This window comes from Acipenser ruthenus, chromosome 19, assembly GCF_902713425.1.
Source record: "Acipenser ruthenus chromosome 19, fAciRut3.2 maternal haplotype, whole genome shotgun sequence".
In the NCBI taxonomy this organism is placed as follows: domain Eukaryota; kingdom Metazoa; phylum Chordata; class Actinopteri; order Acipenseriformes; family Acipenseridae; genus Acipenser; species Acipenser ruthenus.
This window is the reverse complement of record NC_081207.1, coordinates 8,074,496-8,096,965: the sequence shown is the minus strand read 5'-3', so window position 1 is coordinate 8,096,965 and position 22,470 is coordinate 8,074,496.

Genomic DNA, 22,470 nt, shown 5'->3' with positions numbered 1-22,470 from the left:
ATGATGGTTCATTTTGAAGCCGGACCCACGTTGATCATTTCAACAAGTACTATACTGGTAATATTATAGTATTAAGTTTGCTGTGCAGCCATTTTAATATACCGGTACTGTACCGAGAGTAATTACTGTAGTGTGCAGTACTGTGTACAGTTGGTCTTGTTCAAGCGCACCAGAATACCTGACATGCGCAAATGTAAATTGGTACCCTAACTAAAAACCTTGAATCCAAGTCGCTCCCCACAAAATTGAACTTTTATTTTGGCCACAAAAGTGCAACTTAAATTCAAGTAAATACGGTATCTATAATGCTGCCTTTACCAGCCTCTGCACTGCTTTGAGTTTGTCTGGAGAATCATCATTGCCGAGACTGATCAGCCTTTTTCAGTGCATTCAGATCATATGACAATGAGACTCTGCCCGCCCAATCTACTCTATATTTATTAAAACAAGCAGGGTAGGTGGGACTGGCAGAGTGGAAGTCAGTCCAGCCAAGCTCAGAGCCTGATAAAAGGTAGATTATTTAGAGAACGATGTTTTATAACTCACTAGTGGAGAAACAGAACCACTCAGATTGCAGACACCATAAAAGAGTAAGGGAAATGTTAAACCTTTAAAAAGCAATTAAAAAGACATTTGAAGTAACTTTTTAAACAGTACACAAATAGAGCCTCTCCTTAGCGACTGTGACTTTAAACAGCCGTGTGCTGAGGTTATAAGGAGCAGCTGGGAAGATAAGCCAGCATCATAAACAGAGAGAGTAGCTACTGAGTTAAGAGACAAATGTGCAGCCTGTAGGGAACATCAGAGGATTCTAATCTGCCGTCTGTCAGCACTTACAAATACTGGAGCAGTGCCATGTCCGTGTTTAAAAGCTTAAAACAGTTTGTTTTTTTAAATATAGGCGATGGAAAATGTCAGAAAAAGTCTGTTTCAGGGGAAATACAATTTGAGATGAACCCCCATTTTATTTACTGGTCTCATTAGAGAAATTCCACGCTTTAAACCCTATGAGTTACTTACACATGCCAGTAAACTGCAAAATATTGTGGCAGTGTCAAGAAAGAAGCAAAACAAGGTTTCAAGGCTAAACTTTATTTGTTTTAACCTTAATAATCGCTTTAACAAAGCTGCTGTCAGCCTCAGCTCATGCTTCTACAAGTCGGCTTTCTCTTCAGCTCTTTCTCTCTTCACTCCGTTCTCCTTTTCTCAGTCCGACCCCAGATTCCAGCTCTCAGCTCCTTTTAAAGGAGAGTTGGAAGGAGGCGGTGCCCATTCCAACCAATCCAGAACAGACACCTAACCCTGCTGGAAGGTTCCAGAATGACAGCCGTGCTGATCCCGCCCATCTCACCAGCCAGCCTCGGGACCCGCCGTTACAATTTGTTATAGTTAGATTTCTTTGTTGTTGACATTTTGTCCTTTCAGTAGGTCCTTGAAAATGCCTTTTTCAAACTGCCAGGGGCAGTGAATAACAAATATAAAACACTGCAATTCACATTTGAAGGCTTCATAGTGTTTAAAAATTAAGCATGGGAATGTTTTAGTCAATGAGAGTTGTCATATGCATCTACTACTAAGTATTCTTGGGAACACAGACAGAACTAGGCACAAGAATAACCCCCAGTGAAAAACAAAGTGATCCCTGTCCATTAGGCTTTCTTCACTTCACAGAAAATCAAATAAAAGCGTAATTATACATATCACAGCAGGCCTCTTGTTTTTTTAGGCAGACTGTATGCATGGTTCTTAGCTATCTTCAACTGGAACTCAACTTGTTTGGTGGTTAGTTTGTTTGTTTTGTTTTTTGTTAGCTTTTTATCATTTGCACGGCAACAATAAAAATATAAATAGTTAGAATTTTCAGATATTACAAGCCAATATTCCTGCAATGGAAAAGGATGCCAGTGCCAGAACACTCTTTAGGAATCTGCGCAGCAAGCTGTCGCATACATTTCAGGAATGAAATGTTAGTGTCTGCGGCTACCTGAAACAAAATCATTCCATTAATCTTACCTGGTTTGCTGTTAATTCAGCTAGTGTGGTTTTTTTTTAACAAATGCTAAAGCAAACATATATTTTCATTTTAAAACATGATATCTGTTACTCCTTTAGGTTAAAGAAAGTTTCTAAACCTTATTCTCAGGATATATGTTACAATAGTGCTTCCAGTGTCTGTACATGTATGACCTATCTGAAATTGACTGAAATTCACAACAGGTAAGGTTTAAGGAATTATTTTTGAGGTCACTTTAATTCAAGATTCTCTAAAGGTTGCAGGTACTTTGTTAATTCCATGTCATATTCTATTATGTGGGATGAGTTTTGTCACATCTGTTCTTATGACTTAAGAACGCTAGTGAATTTAAATGAGAAAGGTAGTCAACTTTATTTCAGAAGCTAGCACATCCTTTTTTTGTTTTACAGTAAGTGCAGTGAATGACTTATTTCATTTATTGGCTAACTGTCACAAATTGCATTGGGTTGTTTAGTAGGGCATGTAAAAAAGTTCAACTGAAACCTTATTAGTGTCACTTAGAAAATGAAAAACCCCAAATCAGAACAATGTGTCAAGCTGTGATAGACAATCATTTTCAGAATATGATTATGAGCCTTTTTTACTGAGATCAGACACATGACTGACAGCAACACTGCTTCTGAAATCCTTTGCTTTAATAAAATATGGATTTAAAGCAATATATCATAAATGAGGTATGGGGCCTAAAACAATAGTGATTTTGAATCATAGGAAGTGTGCCATTACCATTTCTTCCTTATGAGTTTTGAATTATTTAGATTAAGTGTTTTGTGTTTTAAACAAGTACATTAGAATGTAGTTAACTTACAGCATCTGAGCAATGGAAATATCTCTATATAAGAACACACAATTTTGTATACATTATGTCAGTTAAATCTTAGACCAAGGTTGGCAGCCAAAATAATTGAATTACAAACTGGTTGATGGCTCTCAACATAGAATTATTTTTCTGTCCTAGTGGAGCAAACAAGATCAATAATAATAATAATAATAATAATAATAATAATAATAATAATAATAATAATAATTAATAAATAAATAAATAAATAAATAAATAAATAAATAAATAAAACGAATGATATAAAAGTGATCCGCTTTATAGTCTAGTTAATTTGATCTGGAAGCAAGTTATAACTAGAAATATTATTAGAGCACAGCATATTTCACTAGTATTTTATTTATTTTGCCTTGAATCTGGCTCAGAGCCTGTGTTTGGAAGTCTAAGCTACCAGCAACTATTTACATTTTTTTTCAAACCCACTACAAAATTCAGCACTGCTTGTGAGAGGCGCAGCTTATGTGACAGGGGGTGTTGAAGTTATGACTGCACTTGCAGAGCTACGAGGGAACACTCTTTTGTCCTATACCAGCATCAATCAATGAATTCACAGGCACCAAAAGTGTAGAGAAAAGTGTAATGTTTTAGAGGTCACAGCTGATAGAATGTTAAGTCTAATAAATACATGAAAAAGCTTGAAAACGACAAGAAAAAGAGTGCCAGTCTAAGTATGTAGAGACAGAAAGGGTCTATGCTGCCTCGTCTTGAATTACAATGGGTTCAAAAGTAGAAATGAAGTAAGGTAGGGCAAGGCCATGTATTGCTTTGTGGGAGTACAGTTTCTAGTCCACTCAGTGTCGCACTGGCAGCCACTGTAAGGAGGCTAGTTTAGACTTTAGAATCCAGGTACATACTATTTTGTAATTAGTGTCAGTTTTAATGTGACAAAGCATTCGCCTAGCTATGTAGGTTTTGTGACAGAGTATACTGTAAATCTGTGTTTATCAAAAAAAACATCATAAAAGTGGACTTTCCTTAGAGCGTTTCGAAAACCAAAGAGTAGGATCTCATTTGTATCCAGGGTTTGGTTGCAGTTAGGCCTTTATGTGAGATAAGTGAGCAGATGAATTACCGATTAAGATAGCTGTGACCAAAATAACACCTTGGCTGGTGTGATTTGAAGCTGGGAAAAAAATGACATTGCAGATAGACATTGAACTGGAATGGTATCTCAACATACTTGCGCTCTTTGTATTCCACCTTCACTCTCCACACTGATCAGGTTTATATCAAAATCACAGGGCTGGTGTAGAGTACATCTAGGTTAGGGTGAAGGAGACTGGATACACTGGGAGAGAGAGAGAGAGAGAGAGAGAGAGAGAGACATCCAAGCTAAAGCTGTTTATTCAGGGGCATCTGCTCTCTGCTGCTTCTGGGAGTGGCATCACAGGGTACATACACGAAAAACGGTGAAACCAAGTGGAAAACTCATGTATGGACAGGAATTTCTAATGTGACAACCTACAAATATGAATTACTTCCAGACATCTATGTAATTCAAAATTGTCACCTGGTAAATGTGTAGCTTAGTAACCAGAAAGTCATGTGTTCAAATCCTGAGGTCCCCTGTGGAAGTGTAATAGACCCCTCTAGATGGGATGAAGGTACAAGCTTTAAAAAGTCATGCCCAGTTTCTGGGTCTAAGCTGACAAAGGATTTATATATATATATATATATATATATATATATATATATATATATATATATATATATATATATATATATACTGAAGAATATTACTTACAGGAGCACTAAACCCATATTGTGAGGTACACTGCCCATTGTCTGTGTTGTAGGGTGGCCTACTCTTTACTGGCCAGTTATTGCTAAGAAACATAACCAGCAGAAACCACATTTGCATATATATATATATATATAACCAATGTGGGATTTCCAGGAAAACATTTGATCTTGTTTTTCTCCCGTCTCTAAAGCTGAAAAGTAGATCTGCACAACAAGCAATAACTTGACAAGTAAGCTAAATATATTCAGTTGTTTTAAACCAAGCAGCCCCAGACGCTGCTTCATTGATTGAGCTGTGCAGATTGCATAAGGCCTTGTTAAAAGCAGAAGACGTCTCAGTCTGATTAATGTTTGAAGACCTCAAATTAAACATAACAAATGTGTTGTCCCTGTGAGAACTGGCAAGACATAGCTTATTCAGCATGCCAACTGTGAAGGAGGCCTTTGCTTTTATCTATGAATATACATTGCATATTTTACAGTTAGGGTGCTAATCATGCACACAGCAAGTTCAGCAGTATTTGTCAGGTGGGATCAATGCCTTTGTTATGTATGACTAGCTATGCATACACACATGCAGATCAAGACAGAATCTGAAATTTATTTTTTTCACCCTTATTAGCTATTGTGGGTTAGGGAGGTCTTTCATCTCTCGCAGCGTGTAGCCTGACGGTGTAGGTAAAGTATAGATGAAATAAGCTGACTGTTACTACATCATCTATATGTGTATAAACATTTACTTTTAAATCACTATTTAAATTTTCAAGGAATATAATTACCTTATAAGGTTTTTACATGTAAAATACATTTATAAATACACAAAAAGGTACTGGTATCTGCTTTAGACACTAGCTTTGCTCACTAGCCCAATAGTGTTATTCAAAGTAAGGAGTTAGACTTCTAAATGTAGGTTAGGTGCAGGGAGTCTGTTTGCTTGTTTATGCTTCTTACAAGTCACTGACAACAATGATCAGGAAACAAAGCCAGGACCAATGCAAAAAAATGCATGTGATTATGATTGCATTTATAATAATGATGCTAGCTGCTCCCCAGCCTGCAAGATGCTCTGTTTTTTTTTGTGGCTGTATCCTGTCTCCTACTACATGGTCGACCTGTTACCATGCACCCAGTTTAATGTAATATAATATCAATGGTACCACAGTGATCTGAGCCAACTAATGCATTGCATTGCTGTTATACAATAGTGGTTCCAAAGTGCTGTATCATCTGCCCCAAATCCATTGTTTTGCCCTTGTTGGTAAGGCTGTGGTCTGCTAATGGTATTGTGTATTCTTTGGTGTAATTCAATGGTACTTTAATGGAATCCCAATGGTACTGTACATCCTGCAGAGGTTTCTGTAAGGACTGGGGCTATCTTGTTTTGTATATAATACATCACACTGAAAAAATATCTGGCAACCAAATGCTTTTAATAACTGTAAATTCAACTTTGTTGCTTATCGTTCTGATTCACACCACAGCAATGAGAAAAGATGACCAAAACATTTGCATCACCCTATAGAATTAACACATTTTGCTTCATAAAGTCGAATGAAACTGGCTGAATAATGTTATGTTAACATATTGAATTACATACCGCTTTTTAGTTTTCCATATACTTAACAAAAAAATGTACATTTAATAATGTGGCATTTCGAAATCTAACAATCTAAAATACTGTACTACTATTATGGCTTCCGGTAACCTTTTGCAATAATATTTTGTATTTTTTATTTTTTTATTACATGATGTAAATTACAATATCTAAATTGTGTTCATATAGTTTTTTTTTAATTATGTTTCAATCCTAAAATCCTAGGTGATGCAAAATGTTTGGCCATAGCTGTATGTTAGTCAGTACAGAAGAATTTCTCTAAGCATGTTTTAGGTTTGTACGTCAACTGAAGGTAGCACTTAGTGTCATTCTACTAAGGAATTGCATTTCAGTGTCAGATTACAGAACATCGCAATGGAATACATTTGTTTTATTATTAGTTTAAAAAACAAAAAAAGATTAAAATACATCTGTTTGTCTTGCTTCGATAGTAAATTATTCTTTTAAAATGATATATTTAAAGCTTAGGCAGTGGCAGGCTTCATATAAATCTTTTGCCTTTTATTTAAAAACATCTCATAACAAATTCTGAACACTATGCAATGGTATGCATCACATTTATAATTTAGGTACTGCTGACTACTTTAATCACAGCTTTGTACTGGGATAGCATTTGCTGTTGTAAATATGTTGAATTGTTAATTTACTGTTGAGATATAGAGGTAATCAATCTACCTTTGTTTGCCAGTAACATTATAATTCATTACCTTCTCTGTTTTGTCTGTATAAAATAATATGTGGACCACTGCACTGTTTGACTTCATTTTCATAAATACATTTGCAGACTTATCAAATTTACCACCCTACGGTTAAGGCTTCTGTTGGTTTTAGCTCCTTGCAACAAGTTTTCTGTCAAATCTTATGTTAGCATAAGTGAAATTTCAGGCAGTTACAAATTAATTGCCCCCCCTTGACTTTACAAACAAACAGTAATTACGTATGCATGTTTATGAATATGATTATTTATTTTAGAATACATTTACATATGTTTATGCAGTGTATTAGTCAGGTAGAAAACATTAACGAGACAGGAACTCCAGTATCAAGAATTCAACATTGTTTCAATTATTATAATTTATAAAATGTATCTATTTACTGTACCATGCACTGCATACCAATGCGGCCTGTATACACTGTCCTTAGCATGAACTAGTGCAATTAAAAATTAAAATGGCAATAATACATACACTGTAATTAAAATATTTAAGAATTAAACATAAATCTTATAGAACAGATGGTATGTGGCTACCTTCTTTTCCTATTCTTCAAATAGTTACTTTCAATTCGATTTCTTTCAACCTATGAACACTTAAATCATCTTATATTTGAGAAACAATGAAAGAATCTAAAATGCAAGGAGAATTACATTCTTTCAATATCTTGAGACCAATGTCCCCTCTCTGAGACATGATGCTCAGAAGTGAAGTTGGCCTGTCAGTTATTTTCCAGAAAGGGAATTTTTGTTGGCTGGGGTGCAGTCTTCAGATCCCAAGGTTGTTTGGCCACAGAAGCGATTTCAAAAGGTCAATTTGTTCTAAATTTGTTCTTTTTTTATTTCAGAAACAGATGATCATTTGTTTTCAACCAGCATGGACTTTGCTACTTGAAATACTTCACTTTGAATGTAGTCTTTGATTCTGAATAGTAGCTGACCAAGGTGGAGAAAATCATACCAAATTAAAACAGGTGTCACGCATACCTAACACTTTCTTACATTTTTTACCTTTACATGTTCTTTTTTAATCTAATTGCAGGTTAGAATAGGTGGATTTATTTATTTATGTATGGATTTATTTATTTTTGCAAGAAGCATCCAGATAGCATATTAATTAAACATGAACTCATTTATATATTTCTCTTCCCTCGCATACACTCTGAATGCCAAAAAGAATCATATACTTTTACCATACATTTATAATGTATGAGTTTGAAAACAAAAGCAAGAAAGTCTTCTTGGATGAATGTTTGAAGAATTGAATTCATTTTCGCTCGAGCAATCACGGGTGTGTTGTTAAAACCTCATATCTGGTACTGTTTTATATCTGAACGTTCATGGTCATTGTCCCCAACCTTTCAGGGCCTTCTTCAGATGCTTCCCCTAATGACTGGCATGCTTTGCAGCCAGTCAGGTACTTGACCCCCAAGAAATTGACATGACCCAGGAAGTGCAACAGATTACCTGGTAGGAAAGGCAACCCAACTAAGAACATTCTTTGACCTAGTGTAGTACCAAATGACAGGGCAGAACCGGTGACCATGCAGATTAAGAGCCAGGCTCCTCTGCATTTGTGGTATTAGAACTTTTAACCTCATCTCATCCCATCGAATGGGGACAGAATTCATTGCACCAGGTTTGAAATTAAAATACATGTTTTCGTTATTGTAGCAGCAGTGCCGCTGGGAGAACCTTTGGAACTTGAACTTGGAGGGATTTTATGGTAATAGGGTTTTTGAACTAGGTCCGCTTTGGCTGCATATAAGCAGTTCTGTGACTTGGTTGTGGAACACAGAGCTCACCACAATACCATATTTTGTTCTCTACAACAACTTTAAGCAGGTTATTTGCAGTTGTGTGTTTAGCAGCCTGGATAAGTGCCAGATGCACTTACATTGGAACTAACACTAGGGGGCGTGTAATTTCACACCCAACAAACAATATTTTAGTTTTTTGTGTGGTAGTAAATAAAGCTGAATCTCATTCTCTAATTATGATCTGATCTTGTAAAAAGATCATTTCCAAAGTCAACGTTAACATTCTTGCCAAATGCTGCTATTTTGGGGTGTCCCTGTGTCTGCCAAGTTAACTTGATTAATACTCCCTCCAGACAGTCTACTAGCAGCTCCTGTGAAAGCAAATCAAATGCACTCTTAAGTATCTAAACCTTTTTCTTTTCAATGAAAATCACTCCAGCGCTGCAAGTCGCACAGTCGGGAACCTGTTTTTGTGCAGTGATTGAACTAATTATAAAAAACGATTAACAAACAACTCTGGTCAGTATGAGGATTCAAAGTGTGCTGAAAGAAATTTTGTTGTTTCGAATCACTTTGAATATCATTTTCTGTTTCAGTCATCACGTCTCTCAAACATGTCTCCTCTCCAAGTACAGCTGGTACACCAGATGTAACCATTAACCTGTCCCTCTGCAACATATGTCCCCTAGCACATTTAAGTACCGTATTCCTTCAAATTTAAGACTCAGTCGAATTTAAGCCCAAATTTACCACCCTCAATTTAAGGAAAAAACATCAAATAGATATGCTTTTAAAAGATACCATGATTTCACTGTTGTATCTTACAAAACTGACACGAAACAGTGTGTTGTAGATTAGCCACAGAGCTTGTTTATTGAGCTGCACACTGTATAATACTTAAGATGGCGTCTCTGTCGTACACATACCACCACTCACTTACAGCATCACACATCCTGGCAACAGCAAGCATGACACAACACTCCACGGCATCAGGCAACATGTAACCCAGCAACCACAACAGCACTGAACTGTGGTATTGATCTGTCCAAGCTGGTTCTGTTTGTTAGAAATACTGAAATTGTAAGCGTTTTTCTTGGAATTCCTCAGGAAGCTTATGGTTTGTCTTTTTTCAGCAGTAAGACACGTTTTGCTGCATGTGTATTCGGGCAGATGCCTTTGTTGTTTTTTCTTGGCAGTCAGTCACATTACTATTTGTGTTCTCAGGTAGTCACATCTTTTGTTGGCGATTTTAATACACGCATCACTATACTGTACTCAAATTTAAAACACAGGCTACTTTTGAGAAGCAAAAATTGCTTAAAAAAAAAAAAAAAAGCATGTCTTAAATTCGAAGGAATATGGTAAGTGAGAAATACCACATAGAACAAATCCAGTGTTTCTTATGTCCATAAGAAGTGCTGTGTTTCTTGTGTAATTTTTGTTATGAATAGTTTTTGTGCTGTGAAAGATAACACTTGGGAAGCTAAATCATTGAAAAAACCTGGTACATGTCACTTTTAAAACTGTTGCACTGTTACCAATACAGCTTTTACATTCATAGGTTTTGTAATATGCTTTGGGCTATTTTGATATGCTTGTCTCATGCTACAATGACTATGCTATTTGACTGTATAGAACTGATTACACAGAGGGTTGCAGACATCTATCTGTAGCATCACAGTTATGTATGTTGGCTATGTGATTGGTTTGGATGACAAATGCAATGACACGTGCATCAAGTTACATCTTGTGGATGTCTTGAGAATGCCTAGAGGCCAGGCAAACAGATTCAACCTTCAGTTATGTGAGAAGCATTTCAGAGCATTTTTATTTTTCTATTTATTTTTAATTAGATTTTTTAGATGCTTATACCTGTTAGGTGTTTAAATGTATGACATCACCTCTCAATCATCCTTGAAGCAGATGGCCAGATTTTCTATTTCACCTAATAAGATATGTTTTTTGGGGGTAAGCATAATTAAAAGTTCATGCTGTAAGTGATATTTCTATGAACACATCACATATGTCGTGTTGGCCAAAACCGTACATCATTTCCGTAAGGTGAGTCATACAGTTAAGGAAGTGAAGGTTGCCAGCAAGGAGTGATACAGTGGCTGTGGCACTCCTGTGGGTTAGTGAGGCAGAATCGTCAGGGACAGTTTCTCCTCACCATACCACAGAGGACATGGCACCAAAAAAGTATAATGTATTATGAACTAAAGAATTATTCATGGTTAAAATGTGCAAGCACCTGAGACCCAAGTTCTACGCAGCCTGTCAAGGTAAAATCAAAGCTTTCCACTGAATAACTTTTAATAAGATATTTTTGGGGTGAGTTTCTTTTGTTTGCCAGATTCTTTAATGTCTAAACTAGGTATCATTCTCATCACTCCTGGGTGATTTTTCAGAACTGAGTGGCCTGAACAGGGCTCTCAAAATCATGTCTAAATACTAAGTACATCAGGTAAACCAGATTGAAACTATTAACCCCCTGAAACGCAAGTGGAAGAATTTGGAGTCTTTATTACATCCACCAGGGGCACTGTTGCCCTTTAATCTCTGGATCTTGCACCCATCGGAAATTACTTAGAACCCAAGTTACTAACAAAACATTACTGTGAACAGACATAACTTTGATAAAGTACTTGTATAACAAACCAAGCTAATTGCAATGGGATTGTGTTGGAGCTGTGGAGGTAGAAAGCACAGACAGGCCTTTGCCTGGGTATAATCCCTTGATTTCTAATTCAATTTGTGCACAGACACATCTTTTGTAAGATTTATTACCCAGTGCCTTTCATACCGATACATTACCTCATGGCCTAAAATAAACTCTGTAAATTAAATTACAAGGATTAATGTTTATCAGAAGACCTGTACTCAATAATAGTTTGGTTTGATTAGAGAAAGAGAGTACCGTATAAAGACAAAAAAAAAAACCTCAGTTCAGTTTCGCTGGCGTTTAACGTCATGGATATTCTAATTGCCCAAAGATTTAACAGTCATGGTGCTTCTAGTGTATTGCTTTATTGTACAACTGATGTTTAGAGAAGAACTGATCCGTCACTCAGAGCCATTGACCTCCAATTTTACAGGTGTACATTTGTTTTCCTAAATCAATGAAGATTTTAGATAAAATGTTACTGAAAGTACCTTGTGTGGTAAGGCTTTACATTTATTTTTTAACATGTTTAAAAGACCTGAAGGGCCATTCCTCGTTTGGTTTAACAGGTAAAATGAGATAATTAGTTGCCAACTTTGCCAACTTTGGACATCCTTGTTTTAACTGAGCTGCAGTTTTTGTTGTTGTTTTTTTTTAATACTGAATGTATTCCTTTAAGTAATGTTTTTATTATTCCAATACAAAAAGGTAAGTGTCACAAAATAGCTTTTGGTTTATTGGAATTTTGGTATGGTCTTTTCCTGAGAATAAAGACAGGAGACGCTCCAGAATTAGGGGTTCCATTACACATTTCAGGCCCCTGTGAAATGAGTTACTTTGTCTAAGCAATATAAAGTTGTGTACTCATTGGATTAACAGTTCAAAGTCAAAAAACAGGCTGGCAGATGCAGTGATAAATAACCTGTGCTATAGATCTGAAATGTATTCATTCAGGTAAAGGCAGATGGAGCCTGGAGAGTTTGATTCCAGTCAACACAGCTTGCCAGTAGAGGTTTTGTGAGAATTTACTGCATGCACCATTTGTTTCCTTAATTTAGCCCCCACTCCCCCTTCCCAACTTGAGGTAAAATGGTTTATGCCTCACCAGTTTTTCTTCTCATTACAAAGTAAGGTGGTCTCAGTCCAGGGATTTCCTTCCATCAGTTTCAGAATTTTAGCTATATGTTATAAAATCTGTCTTATAATTTATTCAGTGACCACAAAGGATATTACACATATTTAGTTGAGGTTTTGACATGAAATCATCCAGTATTTTGTTTATTACGAAGGTATTTAAAACAATATATATATAGAATTAACAGGGCAGCAGTGTGGAGTAGTGGTTAGGGGTCTGGACTCTTGACCAGAGGGTCGTGGGTTCAATCCCAGGTGGAGGACACTGCTGCTGTACCCTTGAGCAAGGTACCTTACCTAGATTGCTCCAGTGAAAACCCAACTGTATAAATGGGTAATTGTATGTAAAAATAATGTGATATCTTGTAACAACTGTGAGTCGCCCTGGATAAGGCCGTCTGCTAAGAAATAAATAATAATTAACAACAGGCTGAATTCTAAATGAATTACTTCAGAACAACATAAGATATTCAGTTGTTATTCCTGTAGTATTCAGCCAAAATTCATTATGAACCTGTGGCCATTATTGAGAGTTACCACTGTAGCTTTAAACTTACTTTCTTTTTTACTGTCCCCTTACTTTTTTATATTATGTTTGAAATCATTCTAAGCAGTACTTTTATCAGATTACTCAAATGCAGCGTTTTATTTGAAATTTGTATTTTTGTATTTTGACTTCAGGAGCTGTTGTTCACGAGCCTGTGCCACCTAGAAATCTTCCACTTTGGATGAAGTTTCTCATTGTATTGCTGGCAATACACAACTGAGCACTAGATGTTGCTAACTCTTACTTCTAAAATGCCACTGGCTGATAACTGAGATCTATGGCAGGCAACTAGAAATCAAGAGCAGCTAATGAGAAAAACTAAACAGTAATAAATAAATAAATAAATAAACCAAATAAAACATTTCTGATAAACACAGTGTCACACTACCTCACTTGTAGTTCAGATTGATATTTTACAACATATATGTTGTACAGTGTGCCAAGTACAGTGTTATTATTGCATCCCTTTTTGATAGCTATAGTAGCAAATGTTTCGACAGACTTTACATATCAACGCCGATACACGATTCATTCAGTTTAAATGATTAGTCTGTAAGGAATTAAATACTTCAGTGCTTTCCTTGTGGAATACAGCCTATGCTTTGTGCTCAGTACTTCTGTAGTGTAAGTAAAAGTAATGTCATGCAACTTTTCCCTACTTCCCTTTTAAGTGTTTTTATTGTAGTTAAACTTTGTACAGGGTGTTAAATATTAAAATTGTTCCTTTTTTATTTAAACCCTTCATTTTCATGATCTGGTCTCTTCGCTAAGTCTTTGCAACTTTCCCAATAAAAAGTCCTCTATAGTCCCAATAGAAGTGTTTGTGCTGCTGACCTATGGAAAGCACAAGCTCATTAACAGCTGAGCTATGTTCCCTTGTGTGCAGTTGCCAACTGTCTGCATAACAACATCTAACAAGAGTTGAAAACACTTCAGCAGGATTTATTCATGAAGAGCAGAGCTAAGGATTCGGATATATGATTTATTAACTTCGTAAATCAAGTGTAATTCGCTGTTTACTAACTGGAATGGGCTTGCAAGACATTTAGAGAATATCCTGTAAAATAAAATTGAAACAATCAAGAATCTTGCATATCAGAACTGATGACGGCATCATTAGTGCCAGTGCCAGGCTATTTTACACACTTAAGAATGCTAGCCGACATGTCTTTATAGAAGTAACAGCCAGGTCCGTCTCCTGAACAGCTGCTGTAGATTAAGTTTGCTGTTGTATTGCTGGCAATAAACCATAGATCCTAGGTCCAGACTATTTGTTGCAGGTGACTGTCGTGGGTCTTCGTGTTTTAATGTCAATTTGTGAGTCTGACCCACAATATGCGGGTCACTTGGGTGGTCTGTATACATTAGCTGTGCATTAAATGGTGCTGGCTTTTACTACTATAGTAAGCCATTTTGGCTAATCTAGCCTACATGACAGATATCTAGGCAGGCAACTAGTAATTGCCATAAGAAACCACTCAATGATTACACACATCATAGAAAGTTAAAGGGACAGTATGCAAAATATACAATAAGTTGAAGATATTCTGTAACCTTGGGTTACAGAATATCTTTGATAAGTAAAAGGGCAGTGATCGAGGAATTGAATAAACATATAGTATGTTTATAACTGGCAGGTGCTGTATAAATTAAGGAAGTGCAGTTTCTGAACTCTGTGCCTTAAAACAGTCTATAGCCCCTTTGGGCCCTGGGTTCACAAATGTGGGCATAAAATTATGTTTTTAATATATAAAATTAGTCTTTTGATGTAAATTGCTGAAAAATTGTTCAAAATAATTAGTTTATTTAACCTTTTTTTAAACTTTTAAAAGAAGTTATTGAGATATAAAAAGTGTTACAAAACCATACAAAAAAAGACAATGTTTGAGTATTTGTAATACGAACCATTCCGAATGCTAGTTAGTAAGCACAATAACAATAGAGAAGAACACATATAACATGATATTAAACAAGAAATGAATATGAAAATGGAGGTGAGATATTCCTTTAATGCTTGTTAATTACTTTTAATGTGTGGAATATAAAACCCCAGGCCTTGCTGATTGCTGGTTTATTATCAGAAGGCATGTCAATACAGACAATAACAGCAGGCAGCATGCCTCATGTTTGAAATTAGCCTATTAGTCTGATGAAAGCCTGATATTCATTTGTCATTGATTAGGCCCTAATTGTCACCCAGCATTCCGAGAGGCATTTCCATTATGCAAGTGCTTGTTAATTGTTAATTACAGGAACCAACTGTTGAGTTAGTGCTTGAATGAGAGCAGAGGAAATTATAATGACCCCACAGAAAAGAAAAATACGCAGTAAATGAAACCTCCGACGGGAGGTGGTCATGCATCTGTATGTCACACTTTACATTTTTCCGTATGTCTGGAAATCTGCTTATCTAGTTGTGATGAAACTTGTAATTAACATTATTTAGTAGAAGTTGTGAGAGTATTCTTGGGGTGTCCATCTGTCCATACATTTGTCCATCTGTATGTCACACTTATATGTTTGCATATATCTTGAAAAAACGCTTCTAGATTGTGCTGAAACTTGGTATAAACATTTTCTAGCAAACGTTATTGGGAGTATTAGATTGTTGGGGTAGATGGCGGTGTCTATCCATCTGTCTCTGAATGTCGCACTTACATTTTTAGATTTATCTCGAGAACTGAAGTGATTTTAATATACCATGATATTTACACCTAAATGATATATAAGTCCATTTAAATTAAACGGTATTGCTGTTTCTTATTCTATACTATTCAGAACATACTGTTGATATATGCCATGGTCTCAAGCTATTCTTCATACTGATTACTCGAATGTGGCTGGTGAGGCATGTTCCTGACATACTTGCAATATATACAGTGCAATGTCAAATAACCAACCAGATGGTGTGTGTAAGCAGTCTCACAACAGTAAATTAACTTTGCCTACTTGCAACTAAGTAGTTTATTGCTAGTGTTGTATCATTTTAAATGGTTTTGTTCCTTTCAGAAATGTAGCTTTTTTGCACTTGTTTTAAATTCAGTCAAGTCCTTTCCAAATTGTGTATTATACAGCCAAAATTGTGCATTATACTGTAGATCTACATTCATTCAAATATAAACAGAAAGCCATTAAATCTCTTCAGCGAACGTCATATACTTGTGTTGTATTCAAATAATCCAGTTTGCGGTTCCTGCTGCTGGTTTTGTTTTTAGATGAGTTTCTACAAGCCAATGCAACACATATTTGTTTGCTTTTATTGCCCACTTGATGAATGGGTACATGAATAGTAAAAAGCAAACCAGTGTTAAAAAGAGATTCTGGGTAAGAGAGACAGTAACTGGAATAATGAGACCAATCTAAACACTACGCTGTATACCTTAATGGACTAAGTTTGTGGTAAATCATTCAGAACAGTGCTGTGCTGTTTTTTATTACATCTATAGCGTGAAACAGAAAGGATATAGTGACAAACTAAGTAAAAGGGTGATCAATGGGAGATACCTAAGGGCAGAGGTTTTAATGGGGTTGTGTCCTCTCGCAAAATGGTGGCAGCAAGAAGGACTACAACAGACAAAATGTCTGCCCAAAAAGACTACAATTACCAGAATCCAGGATAAGCACACAGGGTGTGGTCAGCACACCTGCACAGGGTGTGGCCAGCCTAGATAAAAGGGGCCGGTTCACAACAAAATGGCAATAGAGGAGAAGGCGAAAAAGGTTGGTGTTGTGTAATTGTGTTGTGGGAAATTGCAAGAAAACGGTGATATTGTTTTGTGTATGACTTAGGACCGTTTTGACTACCCTGCTGGCTGTAAAACCCTGTTTGTGTATGGGAACCTGATTTGTGGACCAAGAACTGTATTCTGTTTACCCAACACGGCTCACTGGAAACAGTGCCAAAATAAACAAACAGGCACTGCCCTGTTTGAAAAGAACCTACTGTGTGTGACTCTTGTGTTGTCTCCTGTACCGATTTTTGTTCAAGTCTGTCTACCCAGGAAAGACTTTGTCACAGTATATAGGCAGAAAGTGCAAAAGTTTTAGGCAGGTGTGAAAAAATGCTGTAAAGTAAGAATGCTTTCAAAAATAGACATGTTAATAGATTATATTTATCAATTAATTAAATGCAAAGTGAGTGAACAGAAGAAAAATCTAAATCAAATCCATATTTGGTGTGACCACCCTTTGCCTTCAAAACAGCATCAATTCTTCTAGGTACACTTGCACACAGTTTATTAAGGTGGACCTTCGATGGACAAGGAAAGAAATAGAATTTTTAGATACCATAGTAAAACTTGAAGAAGGTTCAATTGAGACTGACCTCTTCTGTAAACCTACTGACATGCACCAGTATTTACACATGTCCTCTGCACATCCGATACACACTAAAAGGGCAATCCCAAAGGGTCTAGGAATAAGAATACGAAGAATATGCTCAAAAGAAAGTGACTATGTAAAACAAAGAAATGTATTAAAAACAAATCTTAAAAAAAGAGGATACAAAGAAAGAATTATAGAGACGGAGTTAAGAAAAGTGGATAAACTAAAAAGAGATGATCTACTAGATTATAAAAATAGAGATAAAAAGGTCAAAAGAGTCCCATTAATAATGACTTACTCTAAACTTTTGCCCAATATTTCTAAGATAGTTTGGAAACACTTGCGGATTCTACATAATTCAGAAAAATTTAAAAAAGTATTTCTTAAGGCCCCAGTTGTAGCATTCAAAAGAGAAGCTAATTTAGGTGATATTTTAGTTCACAGTAAACATAAAAGAATAATTGACAAAATAGGTTCTACGAACATATGCACTAGTAGATGTAAAGTGTGTAAATACATAGACAAACGTAAAAATATAATTAAACATAAGAACACCACATATCCACTAAAAACTAATACCTACTGTAAAAATAGCAATGTTGTTTATGGAATAGCCTGTGAAAAATGTGATGAAATCAAATATGTTGGAGAGACTGGAACTACTTTATATAAAAGAATTCAGAACCACCTTTCATTAATTAGAAATAAAAAAATGAATGAACCAATAGTACAGCACTTCACCAGTCAGGGACATGACATAAATGATGTAAAGTTTGTAGTATTAGAACAGCTCAAATTAGACAATGCGACATATAGAAGAATAAAAGAAAGTAAATGGATAAATAGACTGAACACGATTATGCCAGCGGGACTCAACAGAAAAGAATGAACTAATTAATTTCAATAAATATATAACATTTAAATAAATAAACAAAATTCATTCAAAAGTTGTGCATGCTGATGCGCTGGGGAGGCCAAATCTAGACTGATCCTCAGAGCCAGCATTGCATGATATAATAAAAATATAAGTTTATATAAAGTAGTGTTAATTAGAATTAATACAGATTCAAAGATAGAAGTAAAAATGATGTCACAATATATAGAACACCATTACATCATGTAAGAATAAATCATGAATTTGAATGTAAACAATAACAAGTAGTTGTCATGCCGTCAAAAACCTATAAATACCTCCAATGTTTGGATTCAAACACAGGCTCCCTTGAGAAAGATATGTACAACATATCGAAACGTTGGGCAGCTGTCTCTTTGAGCTAAAAATATATATATATATATATATATATATATATACACAGTTCCACTATACATGTCATTTCACATTTCTTCCATTCCAAAAAGAGCTAAACTGCGAATCAGTTATACATAGACAAATCTGTCCTATATTTATGTGCAATGAACTGTAAATATGAAATGAGCTGTAGCAATATAATCTAACTCTTGTGTTGTTACTGCAATTTATTAATCTGATTTTTGCAGCGTGTGAAAATAACATAATTTAGCTTGTTTCATAAACAAACACACTCCCTTCCAAACACATATTGTTCTCTGACCGCTAGGAGGGAGCCATGTTGCTTTATACTGCCATCTATTAGGAGCTGAGGGAAGTACAATAGGTATCCATTGTGTAATGATAAGAATCAAGGATTTGTTGGGGCACTGGAAAGTAAAGTAAATCATTCCATCTGATTAATATCTGTTACCTTGTGAGCTCTGGAGCATTTGGAATCCTTCCTATGTGAACACTTCCTATAGGGTATCATGTATGCAACTGCACACCTTGCTGGTTGTTTATAATGAGCACATATGCTGAAACTGTCAGCATTCATTTACTGTATGATCTCCACAGCCATCCAATCTAAATGATTTTCAATCACATGGTTGTGGGACACCTTCCAAACAGGGACTCAAAAGGCTGGAGGCCAATGCATTGAGACAGTATTCATTTAATGTGACACACAACTCCCAGCTAAATTGTATAACTGTGACCTGCAACCTGAACAGAGGGCTGTTAAAACAGGTTACTCTCTCTTAATCAAACAATCTTCAGATCACTAGTTAAAATTATTTCACCTACTGTATATATAATTTTGTACCTAATTCCATTCTGTTTACCCAGTCAGGTAATTATATTTAATGAACAGCGCTGGTTTCAGACTATATGCTGTTTAATTGGGAAATTAAATGTTTAGGGAATACTGGCAAGCTGTCCCCAGTATTAAGGCCATTGCTTTCAACTCCAGCAATGAGCCAACAACCCATTACAGTAGGGACATCTGTTCATTGTAGTCTTTCGGGTAAATGTGGTCTTCCAATTCCAAATGAATGGTAAACAGTTATGATGAAGCTCCCACGCTGATTCCTGTAGCAATCTTACATTTGCATAACCTATATCATTTATTTGTTTATATATTTATTTTCTTCCACACATTTGGAAGCAGACTTTAATTAAAAGTTGCCATTTTTTCAAAGTGTATCTATTAAAAATGCATGTATCGAAAGGTCTGCAGACATGCAGTCTCATTAAGTGATTATTATACTGTATTTCTTCTTGCATATATTCTCATGCAAATTATTATTTTTGTTTCTCAACAAAAACCTTCAATGATGATAGTGCATGTATAGTGAATCTCCTTACATATACTGTATATATATATGTATATATATACACACATATACACACACATACAGTACGCACTCACTATAATGAACCTTTTGAGATCCAAGCCTTTTTGTTCATAATATCGAGGGGCTTATAGCGAAAGGACAATCAAAATGAACGATAAACTGTTGATATATGCCATGGTCTCAAGCTATTCTTCATACTGATTACTTGAATGTGGCTGGTGAGGCATGTTCCTGACATACTTGCAATATATACAGTGCAATGTCAAATAACCAACCAGATGGTGTGTGTAAGCAGTCTCACAACAGTAAATTAACTTTGCCTACTTGCAACTAAGTAGTTTATTGCTAGTTACTGAGTAAGTTAATGAGATGAGATTGTGAATAACAGTAGAATTACATGTACCTGTTTGTCTCATGTATGTAGTATTCTGCCTTTGCTTTATCCTATTCGTTAAATTAAAACGCAGTGCAAATAGCAAAAATCCTGAATTGAAGCTGAACTTTTATTCAAAACCAATCTGACATGAATCGTTTCAAAGTGCACCAAATCTAAGATGCAAGAATCCCAAAAACTGAGCTTTTATTCCAAATCAACCCGACATGAAAAGTTTGACATGAAAAGTTCATCAGATCCTCAAGTTTTTTTTCTTTAATCAATTCTGCTTTGTCACATGGTTGCTGAACAAGCCAGAAAACTGTGCTTTTTGACAACCTATATTCATGACAGAGACATACCTGCGTTACTGCTCTTTTCAAACGAGCAATGTAGTTTTCAACATAAAATTATTTTCATTTCGGGGGCATAGTTACACAGCGCATATTATTTATTAAGACAAAAGAGTTGACTTCACTGCGGAGGTGTCCGTGTGGACAGTGTGTTTATATTATCTTTTATTTGTTTTTTTTGGGGGGGGGTCCAGCAGCCAGGTTCATTATAATGAAGAAGGGCATTATACCGAGGGTGTACTGTGTATATATATATATATATATATATATATATATATATATATATATATATATATATATATATATACACATTACACCCTATTACGGGCCACACACAATCCAATATATTTTGTCGGATTTATACCACACACATGTTGCGTATGAACCTTAATCTACCGTTTCAACAGAGTAGTCATTTTACCCTTCTCCTCCATCCTTGCTGGGGAGCAATATAATGGCAATGCTTTGTTATCATCTCACTCTTTCAAACGGCTGAACTGTCCCAACATGCCCTGAACAATGTAAAGGGGCGGGGCTAAATAACTGACACTTATTAAAGGTATATACCCTAGATCTTAAAGGTGTCACTACACTTCGTGGCACCTCAAACTCTGACCACCAATTCACAATATGATAAACCTTGTCTGCAACACAAATGGTCAATCTGCACAAAACACAGTCTGCGTATCAGAAATCCCAGCCTTAGAGCCATAGGTGAAGTCAAAACAGGAAGGCAATTCCAAGAGGAGCATAGCTGACATTCTGTGAACAAAGAAACTCCATTTAAGATAAGCATACTCCCTCTCTCTCACACACACACACACACACAGGTCTCATCATCAGACTGAAGAACTGTGTGGTGGGCATTGAGGCCTTTGTATGGTGATACAAGCTAACAAGGAATGAAATTATTTGCTAGGATTACTTGGTTTATTTTTTCTCAAAGAGCTAGCGTAGTGTAGTGCAATATATTAACAATATGTTGAGCAAATACGCAGTTTTAGAGGCGAGTTATAATATTATTGTCTCTAAAATGTAGATCATTTGGCTTTTGTATGAAAGATTTTTAACATCGTACCAGAATTATTTAATGGCTTAGTGTTTAAGCTTTGACACATAGCTATATGGTAGAGCTGGTACATGTAACACAAAGCAATAAAATTATCACACATACAGGAACACCCTGATGAGTGTGAAATAAATGGACCATTAGATATTACTCAAGTAGCGATAAAGTGACTTTAAGGGTGTAAGAGACTTACAGAAACCATGTTGAAGTGATAATGGTTTGCAGTACTATGAAATGACCTGCTAAAAGTCTGTACTGTATCAGTCTACTATTCAAGTCTACTAGCCACACCTACTCTACATTTATATAGATAGAGCATAGATGGGGCTGGTAGAGTTGAAAGGTCAACTCTAGGTTGTTTAGCCTCAATATTGGAGCTATACAGTACCGAGAACCATTCATATTGATTACAAGCACCATAAAAGAGTATTGTAAGCCATTAAAATGACACTTGACGCTACTTACTCTTTAAACACAACATATAATACTATAAAAACAATAAATAAACTACTCCCACCTGCAATCTAGTTCTTTATTGCTAGCATTATACCAACTGTGTTTTGTTCCTTTTAGAAATTCTTCCTTTTTGCACTTGCTATAACTTGGGCCCAGTCTTTCAGTGTTTAATACCCCTGGGGAAGATTTAGTCCTAATTGTGAA